Here is a 24449-nt window from a genome sequence, read left to right on the forward strand (position 1 = left end):
CTCTAACATCAGCCACGTGAGTTACCCCCCGGCAGGATGCTATCTGGCTCCTGCCGTTAGTTAGCACAGCTAGTGCAACCACAATATAAAACAAGTTGACAGCTACCTACATAAACCTACTGATGGCACAATATGGAGGACATCTTCCTACTAAACAGTATAAAAGCACTACTAGTGGAGAGCACTTTCAAAGCATGGAGGAGCGCCTGTTTACAATCCTACACCCGAGTCAGGAGATAAATGACCTAATCCCCTCTTCCCCTACGCGAGACAAGGTTTCAGTAGTAGATGTTAACTCCTCAATTGTCAGGGTTTTACCATTCTGTACCTTTAACTTCTAATTACCATATTGCTATTTAAGGCTCCACCTAGTGTTGAACGTTGCTTGGTAATTTGTTCAGTCACTTACTGTTCCTGAACGCTACACACCCAGCTATTCCCTTCTGTCTAAGTTGGGATTTCCTTCTACTGATACTAATTTCCAGTTTCTCAAGACTTGTGGAATTGCAGCACCTCACCTCTGATCCTGTCTCTCACGCTGCTGCTTGCATCCTGTTCACTCGCATGCTGTTCCATTGGCGTGTGACGTCACGCCCGACTTGTCTCTGTGTGAAACCGCAGCTGCCACACACACTCACTGAACCTCAGCACACGCTGTCTGCATTGTCTCTTCGGTAATACCGCTCTGCTCCACGCTGCTAATACTAATTGGGAAGCCGGTTTGTATATTCTACCATCAGGATTTACCGGTCTGTATTACCAATGTACAAATAAGGATATCTTGCCTCCCATGTTGTTTATTTCTGCTTTGCCTCAAGTAATCAAGTTTACCTGACATACCAAGCTATTAACCAGCATATCCATGTACTAACTTTGATATCTTTTCTGCTGCTTGTGGTTCATTACATTTACTTGCATAATGACTTCTGCAAATCTATCATTACGCTCCTATGTACTGCTTACTCTGGCATTAACCACTGAAGTACTATATGTGTTTAAACTGACTTTTACTCAGCAACTACTCATTACTGCATATTCAATATCCAGCTGCAATATGACCTGTGAACCTACCATGCACAACCATAACTAAAGAGTGCGTGTGTGTGTGCAAGCTATGTAAATATTTTATATGACTGTGATGCGAGTCTGGAATTAACTTGGAAAGTGATTAAGTTCTTTATTCTCTCTAAACTTTGGAATTGGAGTTATCCTATATTACATACTATATTGTGGTTTTGCTCATTCCATTTCTCTTGTATACCATCTTCACACTGTATCCTACAGTAGTGACCCTCAGATCTATGAGCATAACAGGGTTCCACAAGTTAGATATTAGTGAACCCGAGGTAAGGTGTGAGACTGAGTGGTCCTACATAAAAACAAGGGTACTAGTTCATACGTATCATAACATCAATAGGCGCAAATGGGTCTTATTCAACTATACCATCCGACCCCTGCAAGCGCACAGATACAGCTACTCCCACACACGAGTGTGCTTATTCGACCCTTGCTCCTAGTGTAATACATGGAACCCGGCTATGGCAAGAACAACATGTGATTACTGCTCGTAAGGAGACTAACTTATGTGTACCAATAAAGAACAATGACCCTGCACGCCACCGCTATACTTGGCGCCACTATACCTCTGGATTCAGCATAGGACACATACCCCATGATCCGCACAAGCTCTCTCTTCAGAGTAAAGCCGGGACCGACAGTGATCACCACTCACTCCTCGATTCACACAAGATCTACCACGAGAGAAAGGCTGGGACCATAGGAGACCTGCTAAGCTACAAGGGGTTCGGTATTTTATGGTTCCTGAAGTGAGAGAGTCAATAAGGGTTGAACTTTACTTGCAGGACACTAAAGTTTTGTTTGTAGACTTTTGCCCTACAACTTATTACCCCAAGATTGAGAATGCTATAGATCTACTTTATGAAGCCCTCGGGCTGATTATGCCCTGTAACTGCAAGTCATCACACCTTATTACAGTTAAGTGTGCACACTCAGTGTATTAAACTTGTTTGCGACTTCCCTCTGCTATACTGCTTCTAAAAGTGAAAACCTGATTTTGTTATGCTATGCTTTTTGCATATACCTATATAGGAAGTTAGTTTTTCAAATGTTTTGCTTGCATAGGCTCTCTCAGGCGCATAGGTTAAAATTACCAAATGTATGTGGAGGGATTGTTAGTTGATAGATATGTTACAGTACTAGTTTTGTGTAAACCCCCTGTTTCTTCATAGATCACCTATTAATAATGCACGCACTATGACTCTTATGACTAAAAGCGGACTACCTTTGGGCGAATAGTAGTTTGCATTCTCACTAATCTGCTTTCTCTTAAATTAACCCTTGGAGCAGCAAACTCTTTAGCATAAAAATTTGTTATGTTCTTTTTTTATTCATGTTGTTTTTATATGCATGTATATGGCATATGATGATTATTGACTGTATCACATTTATGAGCTCTTTCATGTACATAGGCAAAACTGCATCTTCACCAGTCTGTTTGCTATTAAGGGCACCACCTAGAGCAACAAATAATTATTTTGTTTAATCCTCTAATACATTTATTCTCTGTATAGCGAGTGGCTGTTTGAGGCCAATCATAGTAATTGTTGTCTTTATTTTAAAGTGAAGGCAGTGATGTTTGGAGTGACTGGGCTGTCTGCGGCGGGGACGGCCCGGCTTACTCCCTCCCATAGATCCTAAATACTTGCAGCTTCTATAGACAGCTGTTCACAAGGTTCATATGGCCCAAATATCTGCCTAATGAGTTCATCAAACAAATAATATTACCCACATCTAAAGTAACCCACTGATATATAGTGTATGACTAATAACTCCTCTTTGCTGACTCTTCTCCTAATATACAGAAGTCCCGCAAATTTAAATGATTGAAGCACTAGCTTTAAAAGCTTTAACCACCAATAGTGCCCTAACACTGATGTATGATAATGGTAACAATACGGAAAAAGATGTTAAGATATTCAGATATAACTTATATTACTGTGACACCATTTACAGTCAATCTGCAAAAGCTATTGTGATGAGATTGGGAAGTGACATCACCGGATGGGGGCGGGGCTTAGGCCCGTTTGTCTGTGTCGCAGTTACTAAGTGAGATCAGTGCTACCAGATGTATATTTCCATGCTCTGCAATAAAATAGTGTTGTACCATCTTTGCTGTGTCCTGCATCTCATAACATGGTGTCAGAAGTTCTTGCCTGTGCTTCTGTTTCCTGATTGATGACGATGTCGAAGTTTACCCCACCTGAGCCTTTTGATTTTTCTCAGCCTGCAGCATGGCCCACATGGCGTCAGCGGTTTCAGTGCTTCAGGATTTCAGTTAATTCTCTTTTATACTCTATGGGGAAAGATGTGGAGCCAGTGTTCAATGCCTTTACTTTCCAAGAAGGGGAAGAATTTGAAATAGTTATGAATAAACTCAGTGCCCACTTTGTGCCCAAAAGAAATGTGATTCATGAGAGAGCTTGTTTTCACAAACGTGCTCAGCGTGTGGGAGAATCTGTGGAGTCATTTGTGCGCAGCCTGTATGAACTTGCTGAATTCTGTGAGTTTGGTGTTGCTAAAGAAGAGCAAATCAGAGACAGAATAGTCATTGGAATTGCAGATGCTGAAGTCTCACTGAAGCTACAGTTAGAGTCTGATTTAACATTAGATGGGGCTATAAGGATGGCCCGTCAGAGTGAACTGGTGAAAAAGCAAAGTGCTGATCTGAGGTCTGAGAGTATTGTGGATGAAGTGCAGCAGTTCAGGAGAGCTGCTAGTGAAAGGCACAGTGTGAGCGGTAGACCTAGGGCAACAGATAGGCCCAGAAGTGGATGGGCGCAGCATGCCCGATGCACACGGTGCAACCGTGCCCATGATCAGAGTGTCAGATGCCCTGCGAAAGACAAAAGATGTAGAAAATGTAACAGAATAGGCCATTTTGAAGTGGTGTGTAAAACAATATATTAAGGAGATGCAGGTGGATAGTGACCAGGAGGGTCAAGAAGTGTCCTTTGTAGGGTCTGTTGTTGAACGGCCGGGTTCAGAAGATGATTGGAGGGTTACTCTTACTGTAATGGGAGCCAAAGTTGCCTTTAAGATTGACACAGGAGCAGACATCACTGTAATGTCCCTTGCAGCATTCATAAAACTGCCTCGACAGCCCCAGCTGGCGAAAGTCACAATAAAAGGAAAAGGAAATTCAGCATGTGGGTGCATGTGATTAGAGGTCAGTGTGTTAACAACTTATTGAGCAGAAAAGCAGCCTGTGGTTTGGGCCTAGTGGCCAGAGTGAATGAGATCTCAGAAGATATGTTTGGTGAATTGGGCCTACTTAATTGCAAATAAAGAAAAAATATGGCTCAGTGCAACACAATAGTAACTGCTTCCACTCAGAGTAATGTCCAGAAAAATAAGCGTGCAAATACACAAGTAGGTTCTCAATTGAAAACCGGATAACAAGTAAAAAACAAATTAGAGTAATATCTCTCCCTCTCATGTGGATGTAAAACAGACAGACTCTCTCATTCACAATTGTAGTATATATATATATATATATATATATATATATATATATATATATATATATATATATATATATATATATAGCGCTGCTCACCATCCTAATAACATGCCCCCAAGCTGTAGTATGTCACAGTGTTCAATATTATAAAAATACGGTAACGGTATTAATATGGTAATGGTATTAAGATGAAGTTTTAGAGTCCCGATTATAGATCATATACTCTCATAAGTCAAGCGTCTCTCAGCTTCCTTCAATACCCCATTACCTCTAGCCTGGGTTCTCCGTGATGCCTCTGAACGCTGTTCCGGACTCCTGTCCGTCCACACCATGCGGATTCAGCGTGTTCTGCGTCTCCTTGCGTCTAGTGTGACGTCACTTCCTGGTTCTTGGCTATCTGCACTCTATGGGTACACAGGATAATGAGCCTGAGAAAATGAGGACCAATCGGCAAGCTTGTCTCGATACCTTTGTTCACGGCTCCTGCTGCCTTTGTGAAACAATGTAGAAAATTCTCCAATACTGTGAAAAATACTGTGTTACTTTGGCTATTAGGTGGGTCCATCCAGAGAGAGGGTGATGGGAAAATCCGGACTGCAGTGCAGCTTCAGCTACTGACATGGGCAAAAAAATATGGCTCAGAAAAACACAAATCATCAGTAGCTGATTTTAAAGTTTAAAAGTCTCTTTATTTAGAAAAAAGTTTAAAACATGGAGGGTATGTACCCTATTTGGCAAAATAGACTAACATGTTGGAGGACTATGAGTACGGCGCAAGCCGAAACATGTTAGTCTATTTTTCCAAATAGGGTACATACCCTCCATGTTTTAACCTTTTTTTCTAAATAAAGAGACTTTTAAACTTTAAAATCAGCTACTGATGATTTGTGTTTTTCTGAGCCTACTGAATTGCAACCCAGTCCGTATATCACTTAAAGGTGACGCAGTCCCATACAGCATTACCACTCCCCGTAGAATTCTGTTCCTGCTCATGCCTCAAGTGGAGAAGGAGCTTCTGCTTATGAAGAATATGGGGGTTATTGAAGAGGTTGTTGAAGCAACTGACTGGTGTGCCTCCATTGTGCCTGTTGCAAAGAAAAATGGGAAGGTACGCATCTGCGTAGACTTGAAAAGGCTGAATGAGGCGGTGAAGAGAGAGAGATATGTGCTGCCGACACTTGAAGACATAGCTCTGAAATTGGCTGGGGAGAAGTTATTTTCTACATTGGATGCTTCTAGTGGCTTCTGGCAGATACCTCTAGATCCAAAGTTCCGCAAACTGACTACCTTCATTACAATGGTAGGTCAGTTTTGCTTCTGCAGACTCCTCTTCGGGATATCCTCTGCTTCTGAAATTTTTCAAAGAGAAATTAGTTCTCTCTTAAGAGACCACGTGGGCACCTCAGTCGTCATGGACGACATCTTGGTGTATGGGTCTATATTGGAGGAACATGATCAGCGATTGAGCTGTGTGCTGCAGACTATCAGAGAGTCTGTGCTGAAGCTAAATAAGGAGAAATGCCATTTTAGGAAAGCTTAGTTATGTTACTTTGGGCATATCATCAATGGGGATGGCATCAAGCCAGACCCAGAGAAAATTTGTGCTATTGAACAGATGAAAAGTCCTTCTGACGTACATGAGCTGAGACAAATATTAGGCCTTGTAAATTATGTGGGCAGGTTCCTTCCAGATTTATCCACAATACTACACCCTATCACAGAGTTGCTAAAGAAAGATGTTGCCTGGGTCTGGGGACCTTCACAGGAAGAATCTTTTATGCAGGTCAAGTCCCTGCTGGGGTCTGCCCCAGTGTTGGGGTTCTACGACCCTTACAAAAAGACTGTGGTTAGTGCTGATGTGAGCAGTTATGGGTTAGGGGCCGTCCTCCTGCAGTTGAATGAAAACAAACTACAGCCCATTGCCTACTGTTCCCGTACACTGACGGCTGCTGAGTCAAAATATGCCCAAATTGAGAAAGAGTACATGGCTGCAGTTTGGGCCTGTGAGCGCTTTCAGCGTTACCTAGTGGGTTTAGAGAAATTTAGTCTGGAGACTGACCATAAACTGCTAGTCCCTCTAAACAACTCCTATGATATTGATAAAACACCCCTAAGATGCCAGAGACTTCTAATGAGGCTGCTCAGGTTCAACGTTCAGGCAGTGCAACTGGTTGTGGCAGATACACTATCCAGGCTCCCGCTGGCTGCTGCTGAAGAGTCTTCAATGAATCAGATGTGAAAGTGTATGTAGATTCAGTTCTGGCCTCCAAATCCATTTCTTCAGGGAAGCTAGAACAAATAAAGAAAGAGACATATTTAGATACAGACCTTCAAGAAGTTATAAAGTACATAAAAGAAGGTTGGCCCGAGAGTCGGGCAGCCTGGATGTCTTTAAGTTCTTACCAGTCAGAAAGGTTGCAGCTCACGGAGCTGGATGGGTTGGTGCTGTTCCAGGACCGCATTGTTATTCCTGTTAGCATGCGGCAGGAGATGCTAAGCAGGATTCATGATGGTCACTTAGGCATTACAAAGTGCAGAGAAAGGGCAGCTACGGCAGTATGGTGGCCTAGGAGCTGCATGGGAAAAAGTACCTAGTCGTGATTGACTACTATTCCAGATATTTGGAAATTGCACCTTTGAATGAAGTCACAAGTCAAGCCGTTATCACTCGTTTCAAGAGCTTGTTTGCCCGGTGGGGCATACCAATGAAGCTGGTGAGTGATAACGGGATGCAGTTCGCTTCCACAGAGTTCAGTTCTTTCAGCAGAGAATATGATTTTGAACATTCCACGTCAAGTCCACATTACCCGCAGGCCAATGGAATGGCTAAAAGGGCAGTTCAAACAACAAAGTTAATTTTGAAGCAATCTGAGCCGTACCTGGCCCTCTTGTCCTATAGGGCGACTCCCATTCATGCCACAGGGTTTAGCCCGGCACAGCTGATGATAGGACGCCAGCTTCGCACCACCTTACCCTCTGTGGGTGTCTTCCAGCCAACTAGCTCTATTCCTCGGGACGAAGTCCTTAGGAGGGATGAAGAGGCAAAAAGGGGCTATTGATTCTTCTATGACAGGAGACATTCTGTGAGGCCCTTGCAGTAGCTGAATGTGGGGCAAAGTGTCAGAATTAAACTGGATGATGAGAAGAAATGGAAGACGCCTGCTATGGTAATTGGACGCTCTTCAGAACCAAGGTCTTATGTAGTCCTTACTGATGGAGGGACAGTCACACGTCGAAATCGAAAACATCTTCAGCCTGTACCTGAGAGTTTGGAACTGGATGCCTCAGTACCACCGCCGGTGGGATCCCCTGTTTTAAGAGTGGTGCCTTTCCCTCAGCAAGATCACAGCGGGGATATGTCTTTGCCTCCAGCAGACTCTCCATCACCTTCTTCTGTATCAGAGGACAGTTCATGTAGAGTTACATCAGGCAGAAGAGTGGTGAAACTTCCGGCCCAATATTGGGATTAATATTAGTTAGAGCAGTGACCGGAAGTATGGGCAGAATAATCCCATGGTCACTGTGGACTAGGGTAGTCTACCCTGATGTTCAAGTCAGGATGTAATTCATGTTGTTTATACAGATATTCTCTGTAACTTGTTATATGTTATATACTATTCAAAACCGTTGTATGCTTCTTGTATACCTTGTTATTTGTTGTATTCAAATGAAAAAAAAATGTATGCCTTGTCCTTTAAAAAGGGGGAAGATGTGATGAGAGTGGGAAGTGACATCACCGGATGGGGGCGGGGCTTAGGCCCATTTGTCTGTGTCGCAGTTACTAAGTGAGATCAATGCTACCAGATGTATATTTCCATGCTCTGCAATAAAATAGTGTTGTACCATCTTTGCTGTGTCCTGCATCTCATGACAGCTATAAAATTGTCCTCCTATAGTTACTTGGTAGTTGTTGGCGCTTCTATCACCTTTTACACCTATTTCAGTTTTTTAGCTCTCCCTTACAATATTCCATAAGTCTAGTCAGGTCCTAGATTGACCCTTTAAGAAGCTTGGGAGAAAATACATTATAAAACAAAAGTTCACTACATGAGCTATATAGATAAAAAAAAAAAGAAGTTCAACATATGAGATCCAAGAGTGGTCTCTTCGAGTCAAAGGTTACCTCCTGTAGCTCTGTACTCTCTATATTAATAGGAGGTCCATGAGCGGCCTCAATTATCAACTAGGAGGTATATAGCTATGATAGGCAAGCATTATATATACTCTCATAATACATACATAATGCTAAAGACTTTAAGGGCAAAATGTATCAAAGTGTGAAATAAATGCGCCTAAAATGTTATGAGCAAATTTGCTACAGATGGCATAAAGTACAAATGTAAAAGTTGCAGATATGTATTAAAAAAACAGAGTCTTGTTAAGTGCAAATGGATATTGCAATGCTAAGTGAACGGATGTCCTGTCACATAACTCTATTCACTTTATTTATTAATCAAGCGATACACACTACTTTTGTAAGAGGAAATTGTAATAATTACTCATCCTATTAAAACAGATTAATGCTATAACGTTATTCTTTTATTCAACCCATTTATTTGACAATTATTTGAGAGAACAGTTGTTTTTTGTGCTGTAAGGTTATTTTCTGTACTTTTCAAGTAATTTTTTCTTTTTTTGCGATCTTTTATTATTCCGTTTAGCGACTTGTGGGCAATTTCTAACTCCAGATGCTGCCATTACGGTAAGAAAAAGAAAAATTTCCATTGTAAAACAGGAAAAACAACAATATGGCTCTTTCTCTTTCACTACCTCGCAACCTACAAATTAGCGAGATTAAAAGCAGTGAATGTTACAGGCAACACTTTTCATAAATATGTGAGAACTGCGAATGAATACAGGCATCTTAAAATGCCAATTGAGATTAATACAAGAAATAATAATTTCCAGACAACTTATTTGTATATATTAAAGACTTGCGAATGAACGAGTCAATTTGTTCACACATATGAAAAGTTGTGACTATTGGCCCGGGTTTTAAAAAAATACTGTAAAAAAACAAGGGCACTTTCATTTATGAAAATTGACATTTCAGACGTTTTTTTTAAATATACTTACCTTTTCTTCTTGAAGCCGCTCCAGTGCTTCATCAGCCCGTTGCAAGCCTCTTCATACGTCAGCAATGACGATTCCGGCATCCTCCAATCACGGCTTCCCCCTCGGGGTAATCATTGCCTGAGGCAACGCCATGATTGGAGGAAGCTGGTTTCGTCATTGCTGTGTAATTAAACCAGGAAGAAGCAGGCGGGCATCGTTTCAGAACAGCGATCCGGTGTTTCAGAAGAACAAAGTAAGTATTTTTAAAATATGGTGCTATGTCAATTTTCATGAATGAAAGTGCCCCTGTTTTTAATAGTTTTTTAAATAACGGGCACTTTCACATGAAAATTGACCTTCACTAAATGTCAAAAGGTCCCATCTGGGAATCTAAGCTATCCTTAACGTGATGATTCTAAAGACCAGCTGCAGAGAATCCTTAATAAGATTACAGTTTTGTTTTTAATAATTGATGTACTGTGTTTATTAACAGTTTTACTTTTAGAATATCTGAAAGAAAGAGATGTTTGATTCCACTTATTTATAGTCATCAAAATATTTAAATAATAATGTGGTTGAAACGGAACAAACTGTAATATATATAAAAAGGTTTAAACAATGTATATAAATGAAGAATATCTAAATTGCCGCTAATAAAAATAAGCATTTAGTACAACTTTTCTTCTACACATGACATGTGAAGCATTGGTGGTTCAGTGGTAGAATTCTCGCCTGCCACGCGGGAGGCCCGGGTTCGATTCCCGGCCAATGCAGCATAGTTTTGCAAAAAGTGGAAGCCGAGCCATTCATATTTCTTGTACTTTCTATTTCTCTGATAAAGTATACGAATTTAAATGTTTAATAACATTTGCCTCGCAATATCTTCTTTTAGATTTCAATGAAATGTAAAATAAATACATCAATTTGAGAATCTGATTATGATTTGAATCAAAAATATTTTTGGGCAGATTCTATAGATTCAGCCATATTCTCTATATGCGTTAACATTTTAGAAAGCAAACAATAACAATCATATGCAAATAAATATTTAACTTTTATTTATTTGGTCACATTTTGAAATTGAATAACAATCGAAAACAAATGAGTTTTTGTAATAAATACAACAAAAGTTTTGGAATGGAATAATATCGCAGCTTTAACTTACACCCTACCTACCATTAATCCTCCCGAAGCAGCCAGCTGGGGGATGTAGCTCAGTGGTAGAGCGCGCGCTTCGCATGTGTGAGGTCCCGGGTTCAATCCCCGGCATCTCCAGCACGCTTTTTCTAAATCCCTAGCAAACATTTTAAATTTCCAAATTGCCACTGAGCTGTGAGTACTACAAGCCCAACCCAACACATAGAACGCATCCCTACAGCAATATTGGTGAAACATTAGAAGCATCATTGTACGGTCGCTCAAGTCATTGGTTAACATTCTAGCAGCTACAATTTCTCATTGGATATTGATAACCTCCATCACCACCATGCAAGCAGCAACTTCCGGGTTTGCCTTTGCATCGTATGGGGCCTGAGTGTTTTTTTTCTCCTAAGGGCTCTTCTCTGGTTGGGATGAACAGGTGGTCAGCGGGTGCAGGGAGGGTTCACTTACCGGGGCTGAACATTATTTGAACATTCTTCATGATCACTAAGCACACAGTGGGAACTGGCTGAAGATAAACGTTAGCGCAGTGTTTTGTATATTGCTGCTTGACAACATAGCAAAGATATTGCTACGATAGTGCCTGCCCTTTACTGTAAGTAGAAATACCTTTTTATCTTTAGCTTTTACAATCTCATCACGATGTTTTCAAATATTGGATTGTCAGAAGTACAGTGGTCTCATTATGATCAATTGCTCAATAAGAATATGGTGTTGGTTATGCAATACTTGCTTTGTATGTCTTTATAATATGTATTTGTATGTCATATCTAAACAGTGAATTGTATATATGTCCATTAATGTTTTCCATAGACGTATAATGGAGTGCTTCATTTATATAGAGGAAGCATGACTCATTAAGCTTAATTGTGTAACTATCTTTGGGGCATGCATTCCTTTTACGTGGAAGTGCAGACATTTAGTCCTTATATCACGTTTGTGGATACATTTACATTAGTGCTACAAAATGTTATAGGAAGTGGTTGTTTATTATTATACATTTATATATAAAAAAAACCTAAATGACTTTTGATTTAATTGATAATTCTGGAGTAAGTTACTTACATATACATACTTATTGTACACAGAAACAATTTTGCATTGATATTGTGAATATCTTCCTAATAAGCAAACAAACCCCAAAAACTAAAGTTTTTGTTTTGACACTGTAATAGATTTTACTACCATATGCTGTTAAAATTCTTTCTACAACAGGACTCAAACTATAACAAACCAAATAAGTAGAATATGCTTTATACCTTATGTCAAATAGTTAAAAAAAAAGACAGGTAAAAAATGCGCTGCTGATTGGATCAGCTGTAGTTCCGCTTGTGACCCACAGTGCTCTTTGTTAGTTTGCTAGTGATAAAATCATATGCTGTAACTATTTAGAGTATGTAATTTTATTACTATAATGGCCCTTTAAATAATTTTTCCTTTAAAGTGTAAATTTTCATGATTGAGTGCCCGTTTTTTAAAAATACTATTAAGAACAGGGCACTTTCATTCATGAGAGTTTACATTGCAGCAGTTTTGTTAAAATACTTACCTTTTTCTCCTTCCAAGCCGGATCAGCGATTCCCCTGTTCGCTTCCCATGCTGTACTTAGCACAGAAATGACGAAACCGGCTTCCTCCAATCACAGTGTGGCCTCAGGAAATGTTTGCTTGGTGGGGGAAGCCATTATTGGAGGAAAGCAACCAGATTCGTCATTGCTGACATAAGTACAGAGGATCTGCGGGCGGGGGATCGCTGGCCCGGCTTGGAAGAAGAAAAAGGTGTTTTAACAAAACCGCTGCAAGGTAAAAAACCGGGCACTCATTCATGAAAATTTACATTCATTTTAACTGCCGATGACGGCACGTGGCTGTTATCCTCTTAATGCGTTAACTGCAGATGACAGCCACTTGTCACCATCCTGGGGGCACAGTACCCCTTTTGGGTACTGACCCATACAAGGTGACTAAGGGTTTTGGTCTCAGTGGGAGAGTCCGCCAATGCCAGTAACTTTACCACATCTATGCGTTGCCAACCAGGAAGTGCTGCATGGAACTTAAAGTGATGGTAAATCCTAGAATTTTTGAAACACTAGGATTTACCAGTGCTAAAAATAAAGGGGACTTTCAGTCATGAAGTATAAAATATTTCATGCTGTAAGTTCCTTTATTTGCCTGCAACATATGCCCAGCTAAGCGTCTCAGGCCACCCACGGCAAAATGCTAGTTTATCAGTTGAAAAAATAGTGTTCTGCAGTGGGAGGCCTTAGGCGCTCAGAGTGGCATAAGCTGCAAGCAAAACAAAGGAACTTTCAGCAAAATCGCTAGGATTTACCATCACCTTTTGGGAGCTGGATGGGGGATAAGCATTCAAACCCCTGAATCTCAGCTCCACTAAAGGGACAGTATACACAGATTTTCATATAACTGCATGTGATGGACACTACTATAAAGAAGAATATGCACAGATACTTATACAAAAATCCAGTATAAAACCTTTTAAAAACATACTTCGTAGCTCCCAGTTTAGCACTGTTTATGAGGTTAGGCTGGAACGCCCCCTGAAATGGGCCGAGAAAGCAAGACAAACAGTCACCCCCTCCTCTGCAATAAAAAGACCTATTACACAAGTGGTGTCTGTAGACATCAGTATACATATATTACTTTGGTGCTTGGTTAAGAGTCTGAAAATCAGCACAATATAATTTTAAAAATAAGCAAAACTATAATTTTTTCCAAAAACATCCCCAAGATGGGCTGTTTAAATGGATCATCTACAAAACATTTCTGCAAGAAAAATCTAAACGTTGCAGTGTCCCTTTAAAGCTATAGAACCCCACCATTAAAAAGGCGATCGCCCGCTCTTTAAAACAGCGGGTATAAAGTGTAAAAACTTTTTTTTTTATTAAAGGAAAAATGTACCCAATTTTTTTCTTTTGTAATTCAGAAGAGCATGCAATTTTTAAGCAAACTTTTCTATTTACTCCTATTATCAAATTTTCTTCGTTCTCTTGCTATCATATTTGAAAAAGAAGGCATCTAAGCTTTTTTTTTTTTGTTCGGTACTCTGGACAGCACTTTTTTATTGGTGGATGAATTTATCCACCATTCAGCAAGGCAACCCAGGTTGTGTCACCAAAAATGGGCTGGTATCTAAACTTACATTCTTGCATTTCAAATAAAGATACCAAGAGAATGAAGAAAATTTGTATAATAGGAGTAAATTAGAAAGTTGCTTAAAATTTCATTCTCAATCTGAATCACGAAAGAACATTTTTGGGTACAGTGTCCCTTTAAATAAAAATACACACTTTTAAAAAGAGGGTCTAACAGCCCATCATAACATGCCTAGAGACCTCCAAGACTTATTGTTATAAAGCCCATAAGCCCCTCTTTAAAATAAAGCCCCTATATACATTTTAATAACCAGATGATCACAGTGGTAATAGTGATCACCTGGCGTGAATTAATATACATTTGCTTAGTGTCTTATGGCAGACCTGGTTGCACATCACGTTATATAACTATACCAAAGTACCTTATTTATAAGAGGATAACCCCTTCTATTTTACAGTAGAGTAAAATCGTATAGTTTGATTTGCTGGGCCTGCTAAAAAAAACAAAACAGATCATATGTTGGTTTTCTCACTAAAATAAGGCGTAACAGTTAGGGAATTAAATGTGACACAGCCAGCTAGAATCTCCAAGACAGCTCAGTACAGGGTTGGTAATGGCTCAGCAGTTAAAGGGACACTCAATCAAAATTAAACTTTCATGATTCAGATAGAGCATGCTATTTTAAACAACTTTCCAATTTACTTCAATTAACAAAATGTGAACCGTCTTTTTATATTTAAACTTTTTGAGTCACCAGCTCCTACTGAGCATGTGCAAGAATAAGTGTGTGTGCATTTGTGAATGGCTGATGGCTGTCACATGGTACGTGTATGCATTTGTGATTGGCTGATGGCTGTCACATGGTGTACAGGGGGAGTGGAAAAATACATAACTTTTAAAATTGCCAAAAAAAAAACCTACTACTCATTTGAAGTTCAGAGTAAGTGCTATTGCATTGTCTTGTTATCTTGAATTTGTTGATTATGCAAAACTACTGTGTTGACTGGTCCTTTAAGACATCTCTGTTGTGCTGCTATAGAATAAGATATCAGCCTAGTTTTAATGTTTTTCAAATAAATTAACACCCTTTTTACTGCAATTATTTTTCAATAGCCAAAACCCCACCCACCATTTGCCTTATTAGAAGAGCCAATCTGGCCTGTAGTCAACAGACAACAAGGCTTAACTACTGTAGTGAGTTTAGTATAAAATGCATTGTTTTGCAGTTGTCTGAAGCAAATTAGGGACATATATGTAGGCAGGATTAGCCCTTGAGAAGTCAGCAGGTGCATTTCAAGTTCTGAGAATTTAAAATTGCTCAATTTTCTAGACCAACATTGCATGAAAGTGGTCAAAATACATAATGAAAATATATTGCAAAGTTGTTTCAATATGCATAACTAATACTTTTTTTTTTTTTATAACTAAACATTTTATATAAAAATCTCATGGTGTTTATTGTCACTTTAAAGAGACATATTAGTCCGGGACTAGCCAAACTATGGCCTTTAGACCACATCTGGCACTCCATTTGTTTTTATGTGTTACTCAGCTCCACTGAACAGAAAACAGGCAAGAGTAATTTATTTAGTTATTAATTATGTGTGTTTATACAAAATGTGTGTAAATTTGAGTAATGCATAAAGTAACATTAAATTAATAGCAACTGTTTTATGTACATTTTTAAAGTTCCATTATAGTGAGAGAAAAAAATGACATGCAGCTCTATAACATATAAAGTACTGCTTAGGGATGAAGAGAAATGCAGGGCCCTAGTTAAAACTGCTGCTGACCCAATCATCATTGCTTGTTGTGTGACTCAGCTGTGCAACGCGCACTGCTAATTGGTTCAGTGGCAGTTTCCGCTCGCAACCAGCAGTTCTCTTCAGCTCCCAAGCAATACTTTAACTCAGGGCTTGACAAACCCAGGAGCCAGGGAGTCACTGGCTCAAAGAAATTTACCCCTGGCTCCTAACTTTATGGGTTATTTTCCACATATCTATATACAAATATCACTGTCTGGCCTTAAACAGATTTGTCGACCCCTGCTTTAACTATGTGTTGCAGGGTTGATAGTGGTATTTACATGCTCTAAAAATGTGAAGATAAATGAAACATGATCCCCGGACAAACCTTCTGTTAGTGTCTGTCCCTTCTTACAAAAAGTTTGGTTAAAAATTTGCCAATCAGGAGTGGAATACCTAGCATGCCTATGTAACAGTCAAATACCAGAGTGCCTTGCTCAGGATTGTCAGGGCAGCAAAACTACTGAAGGACATTAACTGTGCGTCTGACCCCTTTACTGATTTTATTTTTGGAATGGTATGTCCAGTTAAAGGTGAATTTGTACTTTAACCCTTTGAGTGCTAAGCGCTTTCCCACCTGGGTGCTAAGATTTTTTTTTAATGTTTTTCTTTATTTTTTATGTTTTGAACAATTTTTTTTAAAACTTTTTTTTTTTATTTTTTTCAGACCCCCACCTTTCCAATGGTGGGTCTTGGGGGTCTGTAGCTTCTAAGCAGCATGCCCCCTGCTCCTATACTTAACATTGTTAAGTATAAATAAAGTTGCCCTGTGACGTCATCACGTTATTGCGCGTGACGTCACCGCACAAAAAGGGATGCCACGGCGATGCCTGTCACTCTACAGGCCTGATCGCCGTGGTAGTAGCGGGTGGGAGCCCCCAGATCTCCCTCACGGTGGGAGAGTGCTAGCCACGGCTCAGAGCCGTCGTTGGCACTAAAGGGGTTAAAAATAAAATTATTTATTTGGTTAGAAAATTTTATTTTTAAACAAATTCCCCTCTCACACTGGGATCTAGATCATATGCAGCTGTAACATTTGAGCCACCAAAGCACTGTGGTATGTCCTTAGTTATTATAACAACTATTACTATGGGAGCTTCTAGAATATCTGCTGATAACAGAATTCCACATTATGTCCACAGTGAGTGGGTTCACCAGCTGCCATAATTAGTTTTCAAATAAGCATGTTGTGACACAAATTAAATATAAATTGAAATGCACTTGTACTTATTGTACGTCACACTACATGCTGCTACAACTTTTCTGTGAGAATGTTTTATTCATTATCACATGAGCAAAAAAGTAATACTTTTAACTATTCAGACAATTTGATAAATCATCTTAGAGACAACCAATTCTCTACAATAGATTCCATTTATCAAAGAGTGGGTGTTGCAGGGCAGCGTATCAGTGTCTCATTATGTAAATAAATGGTTGCAATGAACAACACATGCAGATCTAACAAAGAAACCTAACACATGTGAAGCTGCAGAAATTGTATTGTGCACCCCAAGTTTTAGCTGTGAGCAGAGATAGTTGGGGGTCCTGCTGCAGCTCTGTGCTCTACAGCATGTGTGCTTTGGCGATGTGAGTGACCGTCACATAGGAGGTCCAGACTCGGGCTGAATGCGCATGCGTGCTGGTGGTAAAAACAAATTGTGCATGCGTGGGTATGTGCACGCAACCCGGAGCAAAGAACTTACCTACAACCCAAGTAGTGCTCCGTGATTGGACAAGGATATTGTTTCCCACAGGGGGTTTGGACACAGGGACGATTTTTGTAGACGATTACATCAAAAACATACAAGAGCGATATTGGAAGGTATTTGAAAATAGGATTGATTTATAGTTAACTCGGAATAGTGCAATAAAAATGTTTGCCTTTAAAGGGACAGGGAACCCCATAATTTTCTTTCATGATTTGGATAGAACATACAGTTTTAAACAACTTTACAATTTACTTCAATTATCAAATTTGCTTTATTTCCTTGTTATCCTTTGCTGAAGGAGCAGAATTGCACTACTGGCAGCTAGCTAGACAGATTTAGTCAGCCAATCGCAAAAGACATGTGTGCAGGCACCAATTAGCAGCTAGCTCCTACTTGTGTAGGATATGTGCATATTTTTTTTCAATAAGGGATGCCAAGAGAACAAAGCACATTTGAAAATTGAAGTGATTTTGAAAGTGTCTTAAAATGACACACACTATCTGAATCCTGCAAGTTTAATTTTGACTTTTCTATCCCTTTAACCCATATGGAAAGGGGATCTGTTTATAAATATGTGAAGTAAAATAGTTATTTATTTTTACTCTACAATGTTACTATAACCATTGGTTTGTTATAATATTTAATTTTGAGTAATTGTTCCAGTTGCTACTTACAAAAATCATGGTAGTAAAAGAATCTTGTACACTGCTTGCTGTGAATTGTATCTGGCCGCAATTTAACCAAGATGCCATTGCTGAAGTACTAGAAAAACAGTAAGCTATTTTTGATAGCCTAAAGATGAATTACAGCAGCTGACTGCTGCTCCGGTCATATGACGGCTACTTGTATATCTTTAAGTGTTCTTCAAATGTCAACCAGCATTTCTTTTTTTAAATAGTTTGCCTTTTAAATTAATATGGCTTAGATGATGATAGCACAGTTCTAGTTATATAATTTTTTTTTTTAAATAGATGATACTAATTCAGTTGTTTTGAATCAAAGCTGAATAAAGTTAAAGTAAAGCATTAACCTTCAAGTATCCTGCAATAACATCACTTCATTCTGTTTTTCAATGTTACACAAATTTGTCTTCTAGAAAATAAACAAACTCTTAATACTGTTTGCTTGCTGCCCAAAGCATTTGCCTTCAGGCTAACAGTAAGTACACCAATCTCCACTTATAAAGGACAGTTATTTATTTTTTATTTACCTATCAAAATATATATATATATATATATATATATATATATATATATATATATATATATATATATATATATATATTTTAAGTAGACAAACCAAGGTATTGATCTATGCCCATTTTGGTATGTTTCAGACCACTGTTTCGCACGCAAATACTTTTTTCATAAATTTTGGGTTTCTCACTGAAATTATTTACACGCAACTACTGCAATCACAAGACAAGTGGTTGTAAAGGCTTCTCTCTGATCTCCTTTGTTAAAGGGACACTGTACCCAAAAATTTTCTTTCATGATTCAGATTGAGCATGAAATTTTAAGCAACTTTCTAATTTACTCCTATTATCAAATTTTCTTCATTCTCTTGGTATCTTTATTTGAAATGCAAGAATGTAAGTTTAGATGCCTACCCATTTTTGGTGAACAACCTGGGCTGTCCTTGCTGATTGGTGGATAAATTCATCCACCAATAAAAAAGTGCTGTCCAGAGTACTGAAACAAAAAAAAAGCTTAGATGCCTTCTTTTTCAAATAATGATAGCAAGAGAACGAAGAAAAATTGATAATATGAGTAAATTAGAAAGTTGCTTAAAATTGCATGCTCTTTCTGAATTACAAAAGAAAAAATTTGGGTTCAGTGTCCCTGTAAAAAAAAACCAAAAAAAAAACATGTTTTAGAAGGCACCACACTTCTGAAATTCCCAGTTGTGAGGGGTAGTTTGTAAGGTTAATTTTAGCTGTAGTATAGAGATTGTCACCCCACCCCCTGATTACTACCTGATCCCTCCCAGACAGCTCTCTTCCCTCCCTCACCCCCCCACTAGTCACCACCATCTTATGTACTGGAAGACCGTATACAATCTAGGGAGATATTTTTTTCTTCCCAGAATGTATGTGATTAACAATTGAGTACAAACAAAGAGCAAATCAGAATTTTACAGCTTCGCTATACAATATCACTTCAAAGAACAAATATCTCAAGATTTTATGTTCAGTAAAAAAGTATAAATAATTATAATACTACCAAGTTACATGATGAAGTGTCTTAAAATCTGATGTTAGAAATTTGCTATGGAACACATGACACACCAAAGAAAGACATATATCTCAGACTAGAATAGCATGTACAAAAACAATATAGACATATAATATTGCACCTAATTTTTTTTTATTATATCTTTTTTCTATAAGCAAATATATCCTCCTTGTAAGTTAGGGCCACTCATGAACCTGTCTGCACAGGAATATCTACAGCTCTCAGAGAACATAAATATGCCACTGGACTTAGTGTCAGATCCTAGAGTCTTCATAAAACGTATTAAGCAAAGTTATCATACATATCCAGAAGGTAACCACAAAAGTAAAAGAACGCAGTCTTGTGTAAATAGGATATGGTAGCCTAACCTAATCAGCTTTCAGAAACTTTTGTCCCAATAAAGCAGCAGAAAATTCCATCCAGTAATAGAAGTCGGTTCCATGGATACCGATGAGATAAGTCTCCAATAGAGGAGCTGATGTGCCATGTCCCAATGATCTGGAAGAGACAGACCAAGCATGTAGCTGCAGATTAGTGATTGTGTAACTAGTGCCTTTCACTACCAACCTCAACAAGGTCATTTGGCCTGGGGGATTGTCTCCTTGGTCACCCCACATGTCCTCCAAATCTTCCATCCGACCACTCACAACATCTGTACCCTGCTTCCAAGAGTCAGCCGCAGCCCTTGAGGCAAAGGCCAACAAAGTAGACAAAACATCCTTACTCACGTTTGCATTTATTAGATGGTCTTCCCATGCTAAATCCATTTAACAATCCATAACCTCTGCCGCTCTATAGGTTTTTTTTCTGCTGATTGCGTAGGAGCAAATTCCTGCATGTCCTCAGACTGATCATCGCAGCAAAGCGGTCAAGTCTTGTAAGCTTGCTACTTTCAAGATCTGTTATAGGCATGCAGCACTAAAGTAACCGTCCTCCTTGGTAGAATTATGTAAAGTAAAATACATAGTATAGGGTTGAAGTTCAAAATGGCTTTTTTACCCCGGATAAACTGGAGGGGGGGGGGGGGATTGTTAAGGCATAGAAGCCACAGACACACTGGTGCTGCAGGTCTTGCCTTTTCGTTTCTTAAAGCTGGAGGGATTGCCACCAATTTAAGTCACAATAAGGATCTGTATAAATCAAGGCTTGATGGTGTCACTATCTGCTGATGCACAATGGATTAACAGCTTGTCATCTCAGCTTTGAAGTAATTCAGCCATCTTGGCAGCCACCCTGTATTAATAATAATAAATATTTATTTATTATTATTATTATTATTTATTATTATTTATACAGTATCTCACAAAAGTGAGTAAACCCTTACATTTTTGTAAATCTTTTATTATATCTTTTCATGTGACAACACTGAAGAAATGACACTTTGCTACAATGTAAAGTAGTGATTGTACAGCTGTATAATGGTGTAAATTTGCTGTCCCCTCAAAATAACTCAACACGGAGCATTAATGTCTAAACCGTTGGCAACAAAAGTAAGTACACACCCCTAAGTGGAAATGTCCAAATTGGGCCCAATTAGCCATTTTCTCTCTCCCCGGTGTCATTGACTCGTTAGTGTTACAAGGTCTCAGGTGTGAATGGGGAGCAGGTGTGTTAAATTTGGTGTTATCGCTCTCACACTATCTCATACTGGTCACTGGAAGTTCAACATGGCACCTCATGGCAAAGAACTCTCTGAGGATCTGAAAAAAAGAATTGTTGCTCTACATAAAGATGGCCTAGGTTATAACAAGATTTCCAAGATCCTGAAACTGAGCTGCAGCATGGTGACAAGACCATTATAGCGGTTTCACAGACAGGTTCCACTCAGAAACAGGCCTCGCCATAGTTGACCAAAGAAGGTTGAGTGCACGTGCTCAGCTTTATATCCAGAGGTTGTCTTTGGGAAATAGAAGTATGAGTGCTGCCAACATTGCTGCAGAGGTTAAAGGGATGGGGGGTCAACCTGTTAGTGCTCGGACCATACGCCGCACACTGCATTACATTGTTCTGCATGGCTATCGTCCAAGTAGGAAGCCTCTATTTAAAAGATGATGCACAGGAAAGCCCGCAAAACAGTTTGCTGAAGACAAGCAGACTAAGGACATGGATTACTGGAACCATGTCCTGTGGTCCGATGAGACTAAGATAAACTTATTTGGTTCAGATGGTGTCCTGTGTATGGCGGTCACTAGGTGAGGGAGTACAAAGACAAGTGTGTCTTGCCTACAGTCAAGCATGGTGGTTGGGAGTGTCATGGGCTGGGCCTGCATGAGTGCTGCCGGCACTGGAGAGCTACAGTTCATTGAAGGAACCATGAATGCAACACTGTACTCGTGACATACTGAAGCAGAACACGATCCCATCTTCGGAGACTGGACCGCAGGGCAGTATTCCAACATAACAACCCCAAACACACCTCCAAAACGACCACTACCTTGCTAAAGAAGCTGAGGGTAAAGTGATGGACTGGCCAAGCATGTCTCCAGACCTAAACCCTATTGAGCACCTGTGGGGCATCCTCAAATGGAAGGTGGGGAAGCGCAAGGTCTCTAACATCCACCAGCTCCGTGATATTGTCATGGAGGAGTGGAAGAGGACTCTAGTGGCAACCTGTGAAGCTCTGGTGAACTCCATTCCCAAGAAGGTTAAGGCAGTGCTGGAAAATAATGTGGCCACACATAATATTGACACTTTGAGGCCAATTTGGACATTTCTACTTTAGGGTGTACTCACCTTTTGTTGCCAACAGTTTAGACATTAATAACTGTGTGTTTGAGTTATTTTGAAGGGACAGCAAATTTACACTGTTATACAGGCGTACACTCACTACTTTACGACTAGAAACCACTCGCACCAGGATACTCCACTTTGGTTATTCACAAGTATTTTGCAAGTGCATTACAGGTAAAAATCGACAAAGTTTGTCTCCATAACTATAGGTTCAGTATTACTGAGTAGATATAGATATATCACAGCTCACACTTCCCATTGTAGGTATTTATTTTTGTCGATTTTTACCTGTAATGCACTTGCAAAATACTTGTGAATAACCAAAGTGGAGTATCCTGTGCAGTGGTTTCTAGTCCTGTCAATATACCTGCTATATACACTGTTTGAGATTGACAGTGTTATACTTTAATACGTATCAAAAATTAGCAAATGGTATTGGAATATGTTTGTCCATGGTTAACTACGCAGTGTGCATGAGTTTGTATGTTTATGCACTAAAAAAAAATCTCCTTTTTGCACAAGACTGTGTTAGTATTTTGTGTGGATACTTGATTATTGGTGTATCCTAACCATGGATCAGGAAGAAATCACGAATAGACGAGCAAAACTTGATTCACTTATTAAAGGGGACACCGCTCCTATACACACACCTGTTGATTTGAGCACACTATTTTCACAAAAAGAAAAGTTAACTATTAAGGAACTTAAAACATGGTGGGAAATGGAATTCTTACAACTATACATTACTGAAAACAAAATACCAAGGGGACTCAGAATGAAAAAGTATCCAGCAGCAGAGAAATTGGATGCTGATTTCATGAAAGAGTGGAACCAAAATCTAACAAATTGTTCTGTGATTCTCATGAAACAACTGTTAAAGAGGAGAACTGTGAGCTAGCTGAACTCCAAATACAGATTGATGACCTCAAGGATGATGAAAGATTTGAGGATTATATGAAACAATTGAAGGATACCACAGAAAGGATTGACAATGAAATAGTAAATAAGAAATTAGGAAAATACCAAAGAGACTGTAAAGATTACGACTTGGATGTCGTGTATAGTTGGAATACTGGGATGCAACAAAATACCACGAATAAATATAAAATAAAAACAAACAAAAAAACAAAACACCATAGTAAAAATAAAGGAAAGAGAATGGATTCACATGAGAAGTATTCTAACAAAGAAGAACAGAGAAAAGTGACTTTCTCTCAGGTGCTGAGGGGAGCACATATGCCTATAGCCCCAAGTCCTCCACCCCGATCTGCAGTAGTTATGAGAGTGATAAAATGGGAGCAAGATCTAAAAGATAATGCAGGCCACAGATCTTTGGTCGATTTGGGGATTACTCTTCCTAAAAGACGAGATCCAAAAAGAATAAAGAAGAAAAAGAGGAGGAGCCAAAAGCAAAGTATCCAAGCAGGCTGACCAGGGCTACAAAGAGAAGAGCAACTAAATGTTTGTCAACTTATCATCATATCCACTAACTAAAATACTAATAATAAGAGACTGCCCTTTCAAAAGGGATGGGCTTCTCACCGGATAGGAAATGAATCTGTTTTGACACTATAATAGATCTCAATAAGTTTGTAAGGAGAAATAACCCTGAAGAGACACTTCTTTAATGAGGAACCACAATCTATTGAAGGAAATCTTACTAGTTACTAATTCTAATGAGATGTTCAATAGTGAAGTTATTACTAAAAATCTAGAAAGCTTGTCTTTTGAAGAATTATGTGATCCTAATAGCTTGAGATTACTAGACAGTGAAAGTTTAAGATACAATCAGAGTAACCTAAGTATACCCCAGTTCACAATGTAAGATAGGCCATACTAGTCATTTTATCCTGTACATGCGAGAGGGACCTTATAGAAGTATTCCACACTGTAGTAGAAGAGGAATTAAACACAACTCTATAATACTAAAGTCAAATGTGAAAACAAGAAAAAAAGTTGGGATAATTTTATTCATATTGTGAAAGAGCAGCACTTAAACAAATTAAAGATAATAAAAATGTGGTTATATCAAAATCTGACAAAGGGGGCACGTATTGTGGTGCAGGATAGAGTAGCTTATGTCCAAGAAGCTGAAAGACAGT

The 24449-nt window shown here is 39.1% G+C and overlaps 1 protein-coding gene and 2 non-coding genes across 3 annotated transcripts in view; all 3 read left to right on the forward strand.

Annotated features, from left to right (window-relative positions):
- Positions 1–10297: 10297 nt before the first annotated feature.
- On the forward strand, positions 10298–10368 carry TRNAG-GCC (transfer RNA glycine (anticodon GCC)). Its single transcript has one exon. It is a non-coding gene; the product is annotated as a tRNA-Gly (tRNA).
- A 430-nt stretch (positions 10369–10798) lies between these two features.
- On the forward strand, positions 10799–10870 carry TRNAA-CGC (transfer RNA alanine (anticodon CGC)). Its single transcript has one exon. It is a non-coding gene; the product is annotated as a tRNA-Ala (tRNA).
- Positions 10871–11086: 216 nt separating this feature from the next.
- GPD2 (glycerol-3-phosphate dehydrogenase 2) overlaps positions 11087–24449 on the forward strand; it is a gene marked incomplete in the record, with an annotated part of 636690 nt that continues 623327 nt past the window's right edge. Inside the window, 1 exon segment of the mRNA XM_053698314.1 lies at positions 11087–11351.

The sequence above is a fragment of the Bombina bombina genome, chromosome 1 (assembly GCF_027579735.1).
Source record: "Bombina bombina isolate aBomBom1 chromosome 1, aBomBom1.pri, whole genome shotgun sequence".
NCBI classification, from domain to species: Eukaryota; Metazoa; Chordata; class Amphibia; order Anura; family Bombinatoridae; genus Bombina; species Bombina bombina.